Genomic DNA, 17,779 nt, shown 5'->3' with positions numbered 1-17,779 from the left:
TGATTATTCCTCAGCCAAATTCCATGCAATAGCCATGAAAGTCATCATTAGCACAGCACTGGGCTTCAACTCAGTTCCTGGTAGGGCTTTATTAGCTCCATACTGTATCACATTAAATATGGCTGCAAGGTTTTTTGGTCTGAATCTTGCTCACAAATGACCAGCTCAGAGCCTGAGCAGAACGACTAAAAATATAGAAACCTAGAAGAGCCATAAATTACAGCAGGGGGGCCAGCTTTGACCACCTTAAGTTGACCTAACTCACTTGTTTTTTATACTGTTAAACCTGTTTATCCACCAAAGTATCTGCCAAATGTTTTATGTTAGTAGAGACCACGTATCTACTTTGCTAAAATTTATTAGGCACTGTCTTTGTGCCTGAAAAGGACAAAACAGCTGCATAAAGCTGGGTTCAATGGATAGAAGTTCCATTGCCTGCTGAACCAACTAATTCCAGTGCAGACACAGGCAGGAGCAGCACCACAAGTGTTCCCAAGTGGAGGCTAAGGGCAGTGAGATCCCTCACACCTGCCTTGGGCAGCTGCAAGGTCTGTGCCTGGTCACTCCCTGCTCGTGTGGCTTGGAGCCAACATGAGTTGCTCCCCCCAAGTCCTCTTTCAGTTTTCCCGTGCTTGCTATCAACACTGTGTTCTTTTCAGCCTCCTTTACTGGCAATAATTGTCCCTAACAACACTTCAGACACTGGATTCTCACTTATCAGTGCCTGTATTTTTGCAGTTGAGGGTTTGTTATGATGCAGACCCACCCAAAGAAATTCTATACATACCACCCCTTTCTTTATGTCTATAGATGCCTACCCATGGCACTGTGTTATGGAGATTTACCACTCCAGTAAACATTAATTTAGGGATCTCTCATCTCCATTTTCCACAGTATCATTAGTATTAGTTGTCTAAAACTGCCATTTCACTACATATTCTCAAAGTCTTATTAATATATGCTTTATTTGTTCTTCTGGCATAGAATTTTAAGAAGATCTGACTTGTGCAATCAGGTTGTTCATTGGTCTGGCAGTTTGCAGATACCCCACCAATTAACTGAACTCAAGGGTTGATTTTAAAAAGGAATAAGAATTACTAGAGACAAGTTGTGAAAATCAGAAAATGAGTAGAGAAATGCACAATAGTGACTCCACTAAGGCAGAAGCCAAGTGCCCAAATGGCACATGGGTATTAGGTGGGCAGTGCTCACACAGTTGAAGGGTAGCAACATTACTACTGTATGGGCTGTTACATGGGACAGTACAGGAACACTGGGAAGGGAGGGATGAAAAGTCAGACAATGAACACAGTTCATGGGACATTAGACTTCAGTATCTCCATTTGCCTAAATAGGAACTTATTTTGTGCATTTTATCATGCTCATCAGTTATCCTGATTAATTAAGACTTGACTGTATACTTAATACCTTATCAATTCTTATGAAGAGTAGTTGATGGAAAAATCATTTTACTTATCATTCACAAAGACCCCAAAAATTTATGTTACTTGGCTAGAATTCCACCAAAATACTTCCAAGTACTTTAGACGCCTGAACTTACCTTCCATGCTTATTTGGCTCAACAGGAGTAAGACTCAACTGCCTAAATGAATCCTAGCAAACACTGTTGATAGTCAATGTGGAGATAAAGTGCTATTGGGGAATAGGCTGCTATTCATCCAATCTTAAAACAGATATCTTCAATAGGTCTGATGAACCATATCATGAAAGAATTTGCTTCTCTCCATTTACTGTAGAGTCTGGGGTAACTAGCTTTAATATAGACTCCTACAGTGTAGTACAGTGTATCTTAGATTCAAGTCGGATGAATGTTACCTCAGGAATTCAAATGTAGAATCAGATACTTAATGTACAAAAAAATCATGTCAAGGATTCAACAGTGAAATTCTTCAAAAGGAAGAACAAAACAAAATAGGCAAATCTCATTTAACCCCAGCTGACTACCCCCTCCAGAATTAAACTCAGAGATTAATTTTTTTTTTTCCAAAACTTCTTGTTCTGTATCTCCAATGCAGTAAAACAGATAGGCTGAACAGTTAGGCTAATATTAGAGACAGACACACTAATCACTACTTGGAAGGGATCTTCCCTGCTATCTCCTCTTCCAAATGCACTTTTTCTGTGAGGCCCAAATTTGGCAGCTGATAGCACAAACTTCCACAGTGGTCTGTGGCATACTGCAAAGAAATAGCCATAGCCCTGCTTTCCCCAGTCCTTTGCACCTCCTGTAACTGAACCTTGTCAGTTTTAGCCCAGTCCATTCTGCCTCAATCGAACACGCAGAATACTTGTCTATGATTTAACAAGAGTTAAAATTATCTTTTAGGAAAAAAGCAGTGAAACTGCAAAGCAAAACAAATATGACAACCAGTTCTAAATGGTAGCTACTAACAATAATATTCTTCAGTACCTATGCTGAGTATTTCCTACCCTGAACCCTGCCAGGAGGTGACTCATACATGTAGAGACACAAACTCACACAGGGAAACCTTACACCACAATGCCTAATGAGTCTATGAACCCCTGCACTGATTCACCACCTGATACACTCCACTGCACACCTCTGCAACCTGGTCCAGAGATTATCCGGACCTGAAGATGCTCAGTGTGGGCTGAGCTTTGCTATTGCTGAGTAACTTCAAGCTTGGAGGCCAGGGCACAAAAGGTGGGAAGGCCACTGCCCTCCCCTTTCTCACACCCACATGGGTGCAGGTTGTGGAGAAGCCCACATTCAGATCTGCAAATGCAGAAGTGAGAGCTTCCAGCATCCACAGTCTTGCCGCAGGCTGTACATCTCCACTGCCTAACATATGGAAATCAGCTTCCAGAGCTGACCTACTTGCTCCAAGGGAGGCCCTGTGAAGTCAGTCCCCCAGCTATGCTTGTACTTACTTCCATGCCAAAGTCTGGTAATGCAAACTCAGGCAAATCAGCAGTGCAATTTTTAGGGATTTTGAACTTAGTGTCAGGGTTTGAGAGCAATAAGAGTTGCCTTAACAATCCAGAAGAAAGCTGTACTAAGGCTGGTTTGGAGTGTCTATAGATTCATAAAACTTTTATTTTTCCTACTTTTTTAGAAATATTATGAAAACAGTTGAAGACAGTGATAGCTTATACTTCTATCTTGTCCTAACATGCCCAAAGCCTTATCTAGTATTCTTTGCATATCCAGCACTGATGGGAAAATAGGTTAGACTTCAGCTATATAACTATGAAAAAAAATCTCAAATACCCCAAACACCTCTATTTCAAGAAAATATAATTTGCTGTCTTGTGCAAATTGACTAAGATTTTGGTATCCACTTGAGAGAGCTTCTGCTCACAAAATATGCTTTTTTCTCAATAAATAAAAGAGATGACTTCAAAAGCCATAAAACATTTGAAACATTCACATCATCTCATCCCTAATTCTTATTGCAGACACTCCTCCTATTGCATAACATGTGTTGGAGAGGTTTGCAAAAGTTTATGCAAACTGTACGCAATATTTTAAAGATTAAGCACTAAAATACAGAGGAAGAGGTCAAGAAAACAGACAAGCTATGATATTAAACAGCAAAATAAGAACACTCTACATAACTTTTTAGAGTTTATGAGGAGTGAATAGTGTAACATCCATTCAAAGCATGACTTTCAGTAATATAATTAAAAATGTGTGACAGTCTACAAACAGAGCTATAATCCACCTTGACAGATGTTAGTGCATCAAGCAAATCCTGACCTGGGAGTCCTGCCACTTTCTTAATTGGAACAGTAACTGGGTTTGCCTGAAAGAGTGAAATGTATTCCTCATCCTAAATTGTACCAATGGATAACGGAAAAATCAGACAGAGCAGAAAGACTGCAGAAACAACTGGAAAATAAATGCAGTTGAAGACAAGTTTCTGTTGACAAAACTTAATTGAAAGGAATCAGATCATGCAAGGAAAGTTGTTTATGAGGCCACATAAGAAGGGCTGTAAAGCTCTTATTTTAAAAATATGTCAGTATTCTGAGCTAGAAAGGCATGACAATAATGTACACCAAGGGAGGAACTGCCCCCCAGTTCTGTGCAGGCTCTGACAGGGAAAACTCAGCTATCTGATGGCTACAGAAGAAACAAGTGCAATAGTTCCAATGAGATAATATCTCTGTACAAGTGCATACTTACTCAGGATTATATCTATATGGACTCTATTTACATGTTGTGCTGGTTTTGGCAGGACTAGAGTTGATTTTTGTCACAGTAGCTGGTATGGGGCTACGTTTTGGATTTGTGCTGAAAACAGTGCTGATAATACAAGGATATTTTCATTGTTGTTGATCAGTGCTCGCACAAAATCAAGGGTTTTTCCGCTCCTCACCCTAACCCAGCAGCAAGAAGGCTGGGGGTGCACAAGGAGTTGGGAGGGGACAACAGCTGGGATAGCTGATCCCAGCCGACCCAAAGGATATCCCACAGCACATGGTGTCACGCTCAGCATAAAAAGCTGTGGGAAGACGGAGGAATGGGGGTGACGTTCGGAGTGATGGTGTTCATCTTCATGAATCACTGCTACCCTGCTTTCTTGGAGACAGCTGAATGACGTGGTGAATGAATTCTTTGCTTTGCTTTTGGGTGCAGCTTTTGCTTTACGTATTAAACTGCCTTAATCTCAACCCACAAGTTTTCTCACTTTTATGCTTTCAATTTTCTCCCCTTGGAGGGGAGTGAGCAAGCGGTTGCACAGGGCTGTGCTGCTAGTTAGGATTAAACCATGACACAAGTAAATAAAATGGGCCTGGGCCATTACATTGGCCTTGAGGCAGACTGACACTACACAGGTCTTGCTTGGCCCACTGAAATCCTTCATCCCCTCTTCCACTTCCACAAATATGATACCTGCATCAAAACTGTCTTTTGGGAAGGATTCATGGCCAACCTTAGTTCTTGAAACATACCCAGGCACACACACAGGGAGTGTGCTGGCACTTAACTATGTGGATGGCCACATGCCAGCAAAGAGACTCAGACTCCAGCTCACTTCAGTTTACTGGGGCAGATGCAGCCACAAGCACTGGATAGTACAGTTCACTGAACTGGTACAGCTGAGATTCAGACCAGATGTGTAAAAAAGGGACCTAGTCCTACAATAGGAGAGGTTGGATAATTATAGACATGGAGGAAAGGAAGGTTTGATCAAAGAAAAGTGACAGGAAAAACATTTTTTATTACTACTTATCTTTCCCTCTGGTACTGTAACAAAGATCCTAGCAATGATGCACAAAATGCATGATGGCACATTGTGCAAGTCTTGTGTTAGTGGATACCTTGATTGCCCAAGGAATGCAATTGCTCTGTGATTTCTTTGACATTAAGACAGTACAGCACCTCCATACTCAGAAAAAATTGCTTTCATCTCATAATATTTATCTACTTACTTGGATCAAAAGTTTAACATAAATATAGTGTTCCAGGGAAATTATCTTCTGCTTGGTTTGCTTCTGGTCTCTCTGTTTATTTAGCAACTACATAATTTGATAAAATAATGGGGAAAATATGAGTTTCAAATTCCAATTTGTCATTTCAAGGCAAATATAACACTTAAGTAAGTGGGTGCATCTTGTGTGGTGTGGAAAGTGTTACAAGAATGTAAGTAATTCTCTGCAGGAAGAAAACAAATTTTGGCTGGATTCAGTGAGAATGTCTTATAAGATGTAGCAGGAAATGAGGTTTTGGACAAAACTCGTGAGGGCTTGGGCTACACTTTTGAAGCCTATTCTAATTTTGATTTTTTTGGGCTCATCATGGCTAGGCTTCTCAACCGAAGATTTGGGAAAGGCTCTATCCACATTTGTTACAAGCACGCTGGTGGCTAATAAGGCCAACGCGAGATAAACAAGTACGATTGCAAAAGGTACAGCAGAAGGACTCCTTAGGTGGTATATTCTGCAAGGCACGATTCTTTCTGTGTTGTCTTTTCTCCTCAAGAGTGATCCTGCGTGCGTCCTCAAAAGCATCAGCTGCGTTATAGATGGTGTGTCTCCAGACCTCCCGACTGGAGGCCAGAGTAGACCAGTTATGTTGATCAATATGGCCAAGGCTGAGATATTGCTTCAGGGAGTCCTTGTGTTTTTGGGCTACACCTCAACTTAAATCAAAAAATGACATAAAGGTGATACTAAAAGAAGGTAGAATAAACAATGTTTGCTTTGAATGATTTGCATTTTCCTGTAACTATATATATTCAAATCATCCACAATGGAGATATAAATCATATTTAAAGGTTGAGATCTTCCTGATTATGTTGCAACTCAAAAATTGCCCAGTTAATGATGATGAAAGATATTTCTATGGAATGGTGTATTATTTCAGCATTTGCTCTTGGGGATTACTGCACAATATTTTCACTAAAGCAAAGCAAAAACCTGAGGGTGGATGAAGTATAAACATTGCTCCATTACAGTAAGAAGTCATAAGTATTGTAGTTTGAGCGCTTACATAAAAATTTGTGAGCTACCATTTCCATAGCAACAGGCAACATAATTTAGCTAAGATAGCTGCTTTCCATTCTAGGCACTTCATTGTCATTGCAATTTACAAAACACAGAAATACGTCTTCTAAGACCCTAACACAGTAAAGAAGCAAAACACTGGAAATGCTGAGGAAGACACAGCTTTTATTTCAGATGCAGGACAATAAAGTGCTTCTTTCTCTTCTCATCTGTATTTCATGGGATTCTCTACCATCCTCAACCCACCATATACTAATTTAGTTCTCCTTATGGTGCAGGAGATCCAGTGAAAGACACCTGAAGCTGGTCTGTCTCTGTGTTAGTCTGATTCTTTCTGGAATGTGCAGAAGCAGCATCTTCACTGGCAGATTCCCTCTTTCTCTCTTTCTTTCCCTCAGTTACCAGAATAAGATTCATTTCAATGCACGGAGTCAGCACAACATATCTGGGGCACCTGTTAAATCTCATATTGAGCCTACACACAGTTACTAATTTAACACACTGCTGACACACTCCCATAGTCGTAATACTTTTGCTTCCCCAACAGTCCTGTGATTTTTTTTTTTATTAATCTGAATCACTTTAAAGTGCTTTTTAAAAACATCTGGCTCTGTAGTTTTAAATTTAAAAAAAAGAAGTCTAGGAAAAAATTTTAAAATGGGAACTTACAGAAACACCAGAACTAATATTCTCACTAAAGTTACCTTGAAATTTCACACTTGAGTAGCTGCAGTCTAAATGGAAAGATCAGGGGGAGCACCATCAATTTCTGTCTACTGGAAGTATAGGATTGCAGCCTGCAATCTTTGCCTTGCAAAGAATAATGTCTTATACCATTTTCTCAGTGAGGCTGGAAGAATTCCTTCTGAAGGAGAGATCTGATTGATGTCAGCAAGTGAATCATCCCCCGTCCATGGGAAATGGATGCTTTTGAAAGCAAGCTGTACTGGTCACTGCATTAGATAGACTCTGTAATGAAGTGATGTCTGTCTCTGAAGTTGTCCCGAGCTGAGCCCCTGACAGGAACCCTAAGGCACTCACCTCTTCACAGATTTTCCTTACTATAGAAATATGCAAAAGGCAAAAACATTAAGCTTTTAACTTCATCGCTGAGAATTAATTATGCATGATATTAGGATGCAGATAATTTATCTGACTTCTAGGTTTTTTTCCCATTTTGGCAAGTTGAACAGTAGATCAAAGACAGGAAGTGATACAGGCAGCTGGAAAAGTAGCTGGGAGTACAAACATTTGTCCTGTGGGTACATAACGTGAAAATTTCACTGGAGTAATTCAGGGATCAAGTGTAAGATACAATAAATGCCACTTATGAACTCCACCTAAAAAATATATAAAACATAAACATGGCGGCTAGCTTCTTTTTTCCAACTACAATGCAATGCATGCCTTTTTACAGACAAAGATCCTATGGCACAGAAGAATAATCCTCTACTTCTACATCCATCCAAACAAATACACAGAACCTGAATATTATTACATTTAGACAAACCAAGTATGCATGATCCAGCACTGTGATGAAGGTTTAAGTGTTCAGTTGATACGAAAAAAAAAAAGCATTACACCTACCAGAGTAATTATTACAACAGTATTTTTATCCTGTAGTTGAACATACGCAATAAATGAGCATTAGGTTAAGCTACTGAAATAGTTCATGAGCCTTTATTATTGTACAGGACCAATTCTGCAAGTCCCTCTTACAGATTTCATCACAGCAATGGCTAGTTCTTGACCTGTGATGCAGGCTGAGTGTGCCTGCTGAGGTAACAAGAATACTGACTAGCCTGTTTCTGAGGGAATTGATTCAGTGCTAAACAGCAGGACTATAAAAAGTCATCTCCATACTAACTAGCAGTGCCTAGTCTTGCATTAAAATCAAACACATAACATACACAAGTCACTGATCTTGATAGGTAAGTTTTACACTACCACATCCATAATTTATTGTTACAGGAATCATAATCATACTTAGTCAGAGACAAATATGGAAAACACCAGCTACTATCATCTCTGATCATCATGATCACTTCTTTGGCTGAGATCTGAAGCAGGAAACAGTTCTAGAACTATGTAAAAAATAAAATTTAAATTATATCGACAAGTTTATTTTGAAATAGTAAAGACTGCTTATGGCATTTTAGCTTTGAGAATGTCATTTAATATTTTCATAAGAATATGTTTATATAGCAGTATGATTTATTCCTGTTAAAAATCTTGTAACAGCAAAGAAATATTTGACTCGTGGTCTATGCAATACATTAAACCACTGTGCAGAATTTGTTGGCTTATAGAGAATTATCTAAACATCTATTCTCCTTGGGATAGTTTTTGTGATTCACAGCTGAGACTTCTCATTTCAAGAGAAGCAAAAATGTTTCAAAAATATAATTATAAATTTAAAAATATTATGAGGTGATATTACTTTATCAAAGATTATTTTCTCTAAAATTATACTTTAAAAATGAGATCTACAATATAAATTATTATTTTAAAATCTTCCTTGTTGCATACAGCAAATAACTAAAATACATTAAAAAGTGCCGCTTGATCACTTAATTGGCCACTGAGGATCATAATGGTCATGATTCATATTGTGGCCTTTAAAACACATATATATAATAAAATAGAATATATACTATATAAAAATAGAAAAATATTTACTACTATGAACTACTTATTTTGTAAAATATTTTAAGTACAACCTTCAGGTGCTACAAGCCAGCCTAAATATAACTAAGGAGTAACACTGGACAGTACATAATCACAGTAAATAGAAACCTCATCAATTTAGTATTTCATATTTGTCTATTTCAAGTAGCTACTACCTGCAAATTTAAAAGTGTTTTTGATATTTAGCTGTCAAAAAAGTCTACATTTAATCCATATCATCAAAAAGAGGAAATTAAAGGAGACAGGTTTTAAATGAGGAGTTAAAGTTTGCAAGAAGTCAAGGTTTAACATCAACACGGTTGTCCTCTTTTCAATTTAAAATCTAAATTATCCTCCTTACATATTTGTCTTTGGCTATAATTCCAATTTGATATCTTTCTTCATATGAGTTCTTGTGGTCTACTGCATTTGTTTAAAACATCTGAATATATTTCTTTTAGGAGACTTAACATTTCAGAGTCTTCATTTGACCTGTTTCCCTTAATATTATGAAGTGCTGGGGCTATTTAAGATGTTCTGCATCATAATAGGTTCCCAACAATTTCCAGCAGCAGCACAGTCTAAACACAGAGCAAGAATAGTTGAATGACTGTTTAGAAAAATTGCTGTCTTAATAGAACATTGGGGAACATTTGAGAAACCCAATATCACAAATACTGTAGCCCTTGCTGCTCTCAAATAATCATATTTCAGATATTTTTAAAAAGAAATGTTTAATTAAAGAAGAATCAAGCCATCACTTCATGTATTTGCAAATCAGAGATACACCATGTAGCTCTACAGTATCTAGTAGAGTCCCAATATTTTTTTTTATTATTTATTTAAATTCCTTTTAATTCTGCTTGGTGGTAATGAAAGAGGTATATAATTACTCTAACTCATCCTGTACCCCTAACATGAAGTACCCCAGAGCACTCAAACCCAACAATTAATACATATCAAAAGAATGAATTAAAAGCATAACTAAAAATTAATCATTAACTTGACATTAAACAAGACCAAGAATTGTGCAGAACTCATTGTGATTTTGTATAACTCATGTTCTATAAACGAGTAGGAAATTATTAGTAGTACCTGCTGTACCTCTGTACCAAGAGGTCTTTATATAGTTCTTGTTGAACAACTATAAATCATAGTGAAGAACCGAAGAAATGAGATCAAGTAGTCCTAAAGAGTTAAATAAACTCATGAGGCAAAGCATCAGCATTATATGTCTCTGTGAGACTCCTAATTTCAAAGAAGGAGTATATAGCTCATTCACTTCTGAAATTACCTCATTTTCAAGAAAACTTTGTATCCCTTTCATTTTCCCTTTTTCATATAGTTAAGTGGAAAATAAACAAGTGAAACTGAGGGTACAGAAATAAACATTTGAACACATGAATGGTATGACATTCACACAACTGTCACGTTCCTGCACGATTAGTAATTTTCATCTGTTTTCCCTTCTTTGTAACTCTATGACTGAGTCTGCACTCTGGAGCAGGGACACACCATCCTGTGCATACCCCAGCTGAGCTTCCCCAAAACACATGCTGTCTGTATCCCGATACCAGGAAAGGTTTGTTCAGTTATGTGCAATCCTCATTGCTTAATACCCATAAGAGGCAGGCTCCAGAGCAACCCAGATTGGAAACATATGAGCTGTTTTGGACTGGGAGCCTGAAGGAGCTCAGAAATAAAAAAAGAAATAAATTTCAATCAATTTGAAATAATCTTTTTGTATCCCCCAGTGCAAATTCACATAGCAGACTTCACGTTGGTATATAATGCTTGGTTTTCTACCTGCAGGTTCATCTGGAAAACTGGTATTTTGAACAGCAAGACTATGAACGGTTAAATTCCAATCAAGACTAAAGGCAACAGAAGCATAGGGTACACATAAGCTTTCTCTTCATGGTTTTTACTTGAGACAAAAAAGTCAAAACAAATACAGAACTGTAAGAACTAACAGAACTAAGAGAGTTAGGAAGTTGGATAAGACCTATACTAGATGAAGTATAATAAATGAAAGACAGCTCATTTTTAGTTTATGATTCTGTCCATTCAATTTTACCTAAGCTCAAAGGGACCTTAATTGTGAGTGACCTTTACAGTATTGTATTGTTTACTAGCTCATCATATTCCACCCTCTTATGGTTTGATGGTTTTCATTTTATGTGTTGTGGGGGTTTTTTTATTATTTTTATTTTTTGTTTGTCTGTCTTTTTTGTTTTGTTTTTGTTTGTTTGTTTGTTTGTTTTAATCAAGCTTGTATTCAGCCTAAGCTGAAAGATCTTGCTCTTTTTGAGCATCAAAAAGAATGTTACTAAACTTCAGCATAAAGGTTAGGAAAAAACCCCACAACATTTTGCCAGACTCAATTCACTGGGCAAGCATTTTCCTAGATAAAATCAAGATGATAGCTAGCCAAAAACATCTGTGAAGTTATATTTTCTCCAAATTTGTTCTTTAAAAATCTGTCAGCTTGAATCAAATACATTGTACGTTGATATTCCGTTGTTGATACTCTTGTACTAAATTCCAGTCAGTGTTATTTGTTCTAATCCATCCATTTTTCATTAATATTCTACCAGCCTTACACATGCATTGCACAAAGGCAGAGAAAAAGGATAAGACTTTCTGTACTTCTGACTCAATACGACCATAAGTGCAAATAATATGGCTGAGAAGACACTTGCAGATAAACTTCTGTTTCAATTACAACACCCCAGTACTTGTGTAGGGAATGAAATGTCCATTTAAGTTTTTGACCCAGCAGATCTGTGAAAAAGAAAGTGCCCAGTTCAGTAGGCCATTAACTAACCCATGAAATTATGTTCATTATACAAAGTGTTATTTCTTCTGGAAAATGAGTAGGTCACTAACCTATCACCTTATGGCATACTTATCAGACACACCTAGGAATTAGAATGGATATTTTGTGTTCACATTTGATTAGCGTTTGAGGCCCTCTTTCTAGAGAAACACTTCCCACAGGAATGCACATGCCAAATTCCTACCACAGCTTGAGCTATTATACAAAGACCTGAGAATGCTCATTCCACTTACCTCTATCTTAGGTTTATTGACAGTGCTGAAGACAACAGTCTTTTCCCTAGACTATTAAATGACTTTCAGAAATAAAAAAACCCTAACATTTTGAAGTTGAAATCTAGCATTATATTGCCCACAATGAAGAACTGTTTGAATAAATAAACAGACACAGCTTTGTACCTGAGGTATTTCATAAAACCTCAAGCCTCTTTAGATGAATTGCAACAAAACAGCATTCATCATTAACAAAATGAAAAACAAAGTCTGTGGAGTTTAGGTATCTCGTGGTTGTAGTACAGAACAGAGAAAACACTGCACTCTAAAGCAGAACTAAAAGAGGCAGAAGGTGCATTTGGATTACCTACTGTAGACTCCTAACTCAGGTGGCACCTAATTAATATGGATGTGATTCAGAACAGGAATTCACAAGTGTGCTTCACAGCCACTGGAAATCAAAGCAGTCAACTGCTGTTAACTACCTCCTCTGTGCTAAAGGTACATTCCTGATCTTCTAAGTGAGTTCATAAAAGATATTAGGTATAGGCCTGTAGTCTGAGGGATGCATTTGAATGGGCTTTGAAGTGTCTATCTTTTTTTAATCCCGCTCCTTAAAAACACATCCTGGCTAATTCTCCTTCTTTTTTGGAATAATGATCACCCAAAACTCAGTGCCCACTTTGGTACGACCAGATTGAAAACAGATAGATTTCATGTGCTGTCATAAGAGCATTCCCTTCCACCTCAAACCTCATGTTAGCCACATCAAACTGGGGAAAAAACGTTCCTTCCTATTCTATGAGTTATATTTTGGGATCACCATTTTGTTTGTTTGACACAGACAAACACTGTAACTTGAACTGGAGCTAAATCCTTAAAAAGGGAGAATGAAAAAGGTGGTGCTATGTACAAATAAGAAAGTACTTTATTTCTATATACAGCATGAAATTCTACATGAATATATTCTCATAGCTTTTGAAAAAAAGGAAGAGTTCCTAGGACAGCTGTTAGAAAACCAGTCTTACAGTGTGAGCCTTAAAGAGTAAAACATATCAAATTTACCAGAACAAAAGTTGAAAGGTACCTTGACTACTGTAGATAAATTTTTAGTAGTCATAGGCGTGATAAAAGTGACAGTCTGTGGAAGAGGCCAGGTTTGCAGATCAAGGCAATAAGTTCATCAGGCTGAGTGGCACAGCCAGAATACAGCCACCGGTTTCTGTGCACAGAGGCCTTTCAACAGGACATGGCAAAGAGTTTTTCATAGACACTTGTTCAGAAAACAGATGTAAAAGGGAGAATTTTCAGTCTTGCTGACAAAGGCATAGCAAAAGGAAGACTGGCAGCTGAAATTAGACAAATTCAATCTTTCCATAACATTGCAATTTCCTAGCACTAAGGGTAATTAAATATTGGAATGGCTTACCAGGGGAGCTGGTGGACTCGCCATTGCTTGGAGCTTTAGGACGAGATTAGATATCATTGTAAAAGAGATGCTTTAATCCAGCTTCTGGAAGTTCTCAACATGCCCATAACACTTGCAGCTCTGCATTAAGACAATGACTATAATCAAATCTCATACTTTCAGCTGATCAACTGCAAGGGTTATAAAGAATTTCTTTTTCCTTTCACATAAAAACCAGACAGATACTTGGGTGTGGTTTACGTTCTGATCTGTCTCTGTAGTAGCAAAGATTGTCCACATTTACAGAAAACACAGGAGCAGCTGATGCAGTGGCCAGTGGTGATAGGGAAAGTACTTTTTCTTAGCCTGAAATTCACCAAGCAGTCATACCCAAATGGGAGCTCACATGAATTTGAAGTCATCCAGATGGATGCAAACAACCTCTGCCCTGGAACCTGTGTGATTAGGTCAGTGCAGAACCAGGTTTGATTTGTCTGCCCTGCTGAGGACCTGGCAGTAGCACCCATGCAGCATTTCACTGACGCAGCTACAGAGCACTGGCCAAGGGTCAAATGAAAAACTATTGGATCACCACACCCTTAGAGGTATCATTAATGCATCTTGCTAGATAAGGTCAAAGGCTGTGCTTTTCCCAAGGTGAGATAAATAGAAATCTCAAATGAGTTTGTTTTGTGTTTGCTCAGTGAAACAAATCACCTGTTAACACACTTAGAATCATTTTGACATATCTAATTAAGTAATTGCTATTAAAGATGCATGAGTAACACCTTGATCTTCTCTGTCTCCTGAAAGTTAAGATACTTTAGCGTAACTAGAGTAATCATGTTAGCACACAGGTATCAGGATGAATTTAGTGTTGTGTTTTCCAACTTAAGTAGATACATAAGCATCCCTTTTGGTGTTTAGTTTAGCTACATCTGGAATTATACAATCTGCACTATTTTAGCAGACTACTATAATGACTTAATTATTAAATGTAAGTCAAGCTGAAGGCAAGACAGAACATTCTGCTGCTTTTACACTTGTGTGAAAAGAGTATGTCTCGACTCTGTCAAATAAAGCATAAAATGAGAAATGGTTGTTCTAGTGATTTCTATGAGCTGCACAGCAGCATGTTCATACCGTGAGTCTCCAAATATGAAAGTCCACGTTTTTGGGCTTTTATGCTTATTGACTACCTATATTGTTCTCCTACATCCCTTTGACAGTTAGTTAAATTCAAAGATATTTCTGTCTCTGCTAAATAACAGGTCATTGGATGGATTTGTGCACAGTTCCACCTGGAATGTAATGCAGGCATGTAATTGACCTGTCCTGCAATTTGGGAAATTTTCCGTGCAGAATAAGGATGATTTCTCTTTGCCATAATTCTGAAGCATACATACTCTGTTGTCAGTACTGGTCATTACCATTATGTTAAGATTGTCATATTTCAAAGTAAGATGGGACACACAGTGACAGCACCATCTAGTAACACAAAATATTCATGCAAAACAAAAAGCAGACTCAACCTTTAAAAATGAGAGGGGAAAAAAAAAAAAAGATGTACTGATACTGTTTGTCTCAATGTCTATTTTGGTGACACATGCATATATTTGACATCAGTCATAAAGGTCATATTTACAAGATGGTCCTATTAAGCATGGGTAGCCTTACTCAAACCAAAACAAAATACTCAGAATAAGGGTCTCCTCATCTGCAATGAAAATGGCAAAATCTGCATTTACACTCTTCTGACTTCTCAAACAGACATCACTTGGTGTGCTGCTGTATCTGAATGCAAATAACTCTGACAGACTCTGTACCCAGATCTGCTCCACACTGCACACAAATTTCATTATAATGAACTTCTAACCTTTTATTATCATTTGTTCTCTTGTAATTCTTACAGTATACCTAGTGCCTACAGTAAAAGAATGCTTGGAAAACCTTGAATAAATCTACTGTCCCCTAATTTTTAAAGAATACTCTTTAAACAAAAACTGAAGGAGGAATATTATATTATGTAATAGACACATTAGAAGCCAATGACATAATAAATAGTAATATTGTTCTAATGATAAATATCATCACAAATTTGGACTAAATCTCTTTGGGATACAAAAATTATGCCTTAATTTTCACAACCTGTTCAACTGAAGGATTATTGAAGAAACTTTTGAGTATAGAAAGATATCTGCAGCAGAGAATTACCTTACTTCACAGTGCTCATTTATATTCCTTCTGTGCCAAAATCTCTACCCAAGTAACACAGAAGTCCACATGATCACTTAGCATCAAATTCTCTGCTCTTATATTTCTGCTAAAAAATTTCCAACTCAAAATGTTTGAATTGTAAAGTAATTATAGTTGTAAAATTCTAAAATTTTTATTTGAGTGGATTGCTGTTAAAATTATGTTCCACACAGCATAAAAAAAGTATTTGTATAGTAGAATCCAGAGAATTAGCATAATTATGTTCTCATTTGTTCTAGATTTTCTATTGAAAATTATGTTCTTACTATTAAAAACCTGTTTCCTATGCATTTCTAGTAATAAAACTGGAAACTCACTCTTATATTTATTGAATCTTTGCTTTCCTTAAACACCAACAGGTGGGTTTTTTCCTTCGTTACAGAATCACATGCAAGTTTGAATAACTTAAAATCCTTTCATTACAACTTGTTGGTTTGAAATACTGCTTTTTCTCCCCCTTGATTTGTTTAACATTAAATATACTGTAGTTAACATTTTAAGCAAATTTTCAATTCTATTCTTTAAACTGATGCATGTAATAGCTACTCATTCTTCATTTATCTGAAATCTAAAAAACTTTAATAGTACAATTTTGACATTTAAAAAAAACGCTGTCAGAAGCACACCAAAATAATTTGTCACACCCCTCCCCCCCCCAACTCAATAAACTCAATATAGAACAAACAAATAACATAATCTAATCTAACTGTCCACTTTACCTGGAAATGCATGCCCTGTTAGAGAATCCAAATCTGAAATTAAAACAGTGAAAAGATAGTCTTTAACACTAATTTAATATTAGAAAGCACAAAAAATCAAAAGCCAAGCTGGCATCAAATATCACATTTTCACAAACATCAAATTTTAATCATATATATAGAAAAGCAAAAATAAAACACTTAGAATTACATTATGAAGGTTTTCCTCTCCGTAGTCTTGTAAAAATGTAAAATAAGATCTAAAGATGAAAGCTTTGAACACTATGGGAAGCTAAATGATTTCATTGTTTAAGACAGACATATCACAATTAAATAGGAATTTTACAATACCTTTTAAATGAACCTCTGATTAAGAAACTCATATCTTAAGTATAAACATTTGTTCTGCCCTTGTACATAGAAACAATAATTAGAAATGTGCAGAATTCTTTTTAGATTGTACCCTTTTAAAAAGAAGACTTCCTTTCTTGATCATAACAAATAACAGACCTAATTTTGCCTGGTTTAGTGTTTACTCTTTCATTTGTCTTTTAAATCTATCTTTTTTTATAAAAGGAAGAGAGCTAGAAGTATTCCTGCTGACACTGTAAAGCATAAATGAGGGCTTCACTGGTCAACTCCCATCTTAAGAGAGAGCAGGAAGGTGTATCAGTGATGGAGCATCAGAATGACCCCTCCCCGATGTGCATTGGGACTAGAATGCAGAATTTCATCTTTGAAGTGCTTTGCCTTTTGGAAATTACATGTTCTTAACAGAGACTAATTTAGCAACTTTGAGGAGTTACACTCAGAGATTCACTTGTAAATATATAGCCAGAAGAGCAGTTGACTCTCATAAAATACAGTCACAATACCAGCTGACATTGCTGTTGCATTACCAAAGTATAAGGCTAATTCTCAGACATATATGGCCAAAACTCCCACCTTCTTAGATAGTGTTCTGTCACACAAGGCAGTGACGTGAGAACATTTGGAAAACAAGCCCTGTTGCTAGAAGCAGTCCACCAGTTCTCAATCAGCTCACCAGATTTGTGTGTGAAATCCTCAGACTGTTCTTCCTCCCATTATCTGACAAGTGGGATGGCAGTAGCTACACTATCTTGGAAATGCACAACTTTGTGGCTGACCAATCTACCCTAACATGCGTGTACCCGTGAGTTTTCTTGGCATTTTAAGGAACTGA

The 17,779-nt window shown here is 37.1% G+C and overlaps 1 protein-coding gene across 2 annotated transcripts in view; it reads right to left on the bottom strand.

Moving 5' to 3' along the window:
- Window positions 1-16,631, bottom strand: part of DLGAP2 (DLG associated protein 2) — a 152,624-nt gene extending 135,993 nt beyond the window's left edge. For both annotated transcript variants that reach the window (XM_018088891.2, XM_008932727.3), the window contains exons 1-2: window positions 16,597-16,631; window positions 13,643-13,762 (exon numbers count right to left, since the gene is read on the bottom strand). The gene's annotated coding sequence lies outside the window, so the exon portion shown is untranslated. The remainder of the gene's footprint in view (window positions 1-13,642; window positions 13,763-16,596) is intronic.
- Between the last annotated feature and the right edge of the window lie 1,148 nt (window positions 16,632-17,779).

Source organism: Manacus vitellinus, unplaced genomic scaffold, assembly GCF_001715985.3.
Source record: "Manacus vitellinus isolate BGI_N305 unplaced genomic scaffold, ASM171598v3 scaffold_11_pilon, whole genome shotgun sequence".
In the NCBI taxonomy this organism is placed as follows: Eukaryota; Metazoa; Chordata; class Aves; order Passeriformes; family Pipridae; genus Manacus; species Manacus vitellinus.
This window is presented reverse-complemented; position numbering and strand designations above follow the sequence as displayed.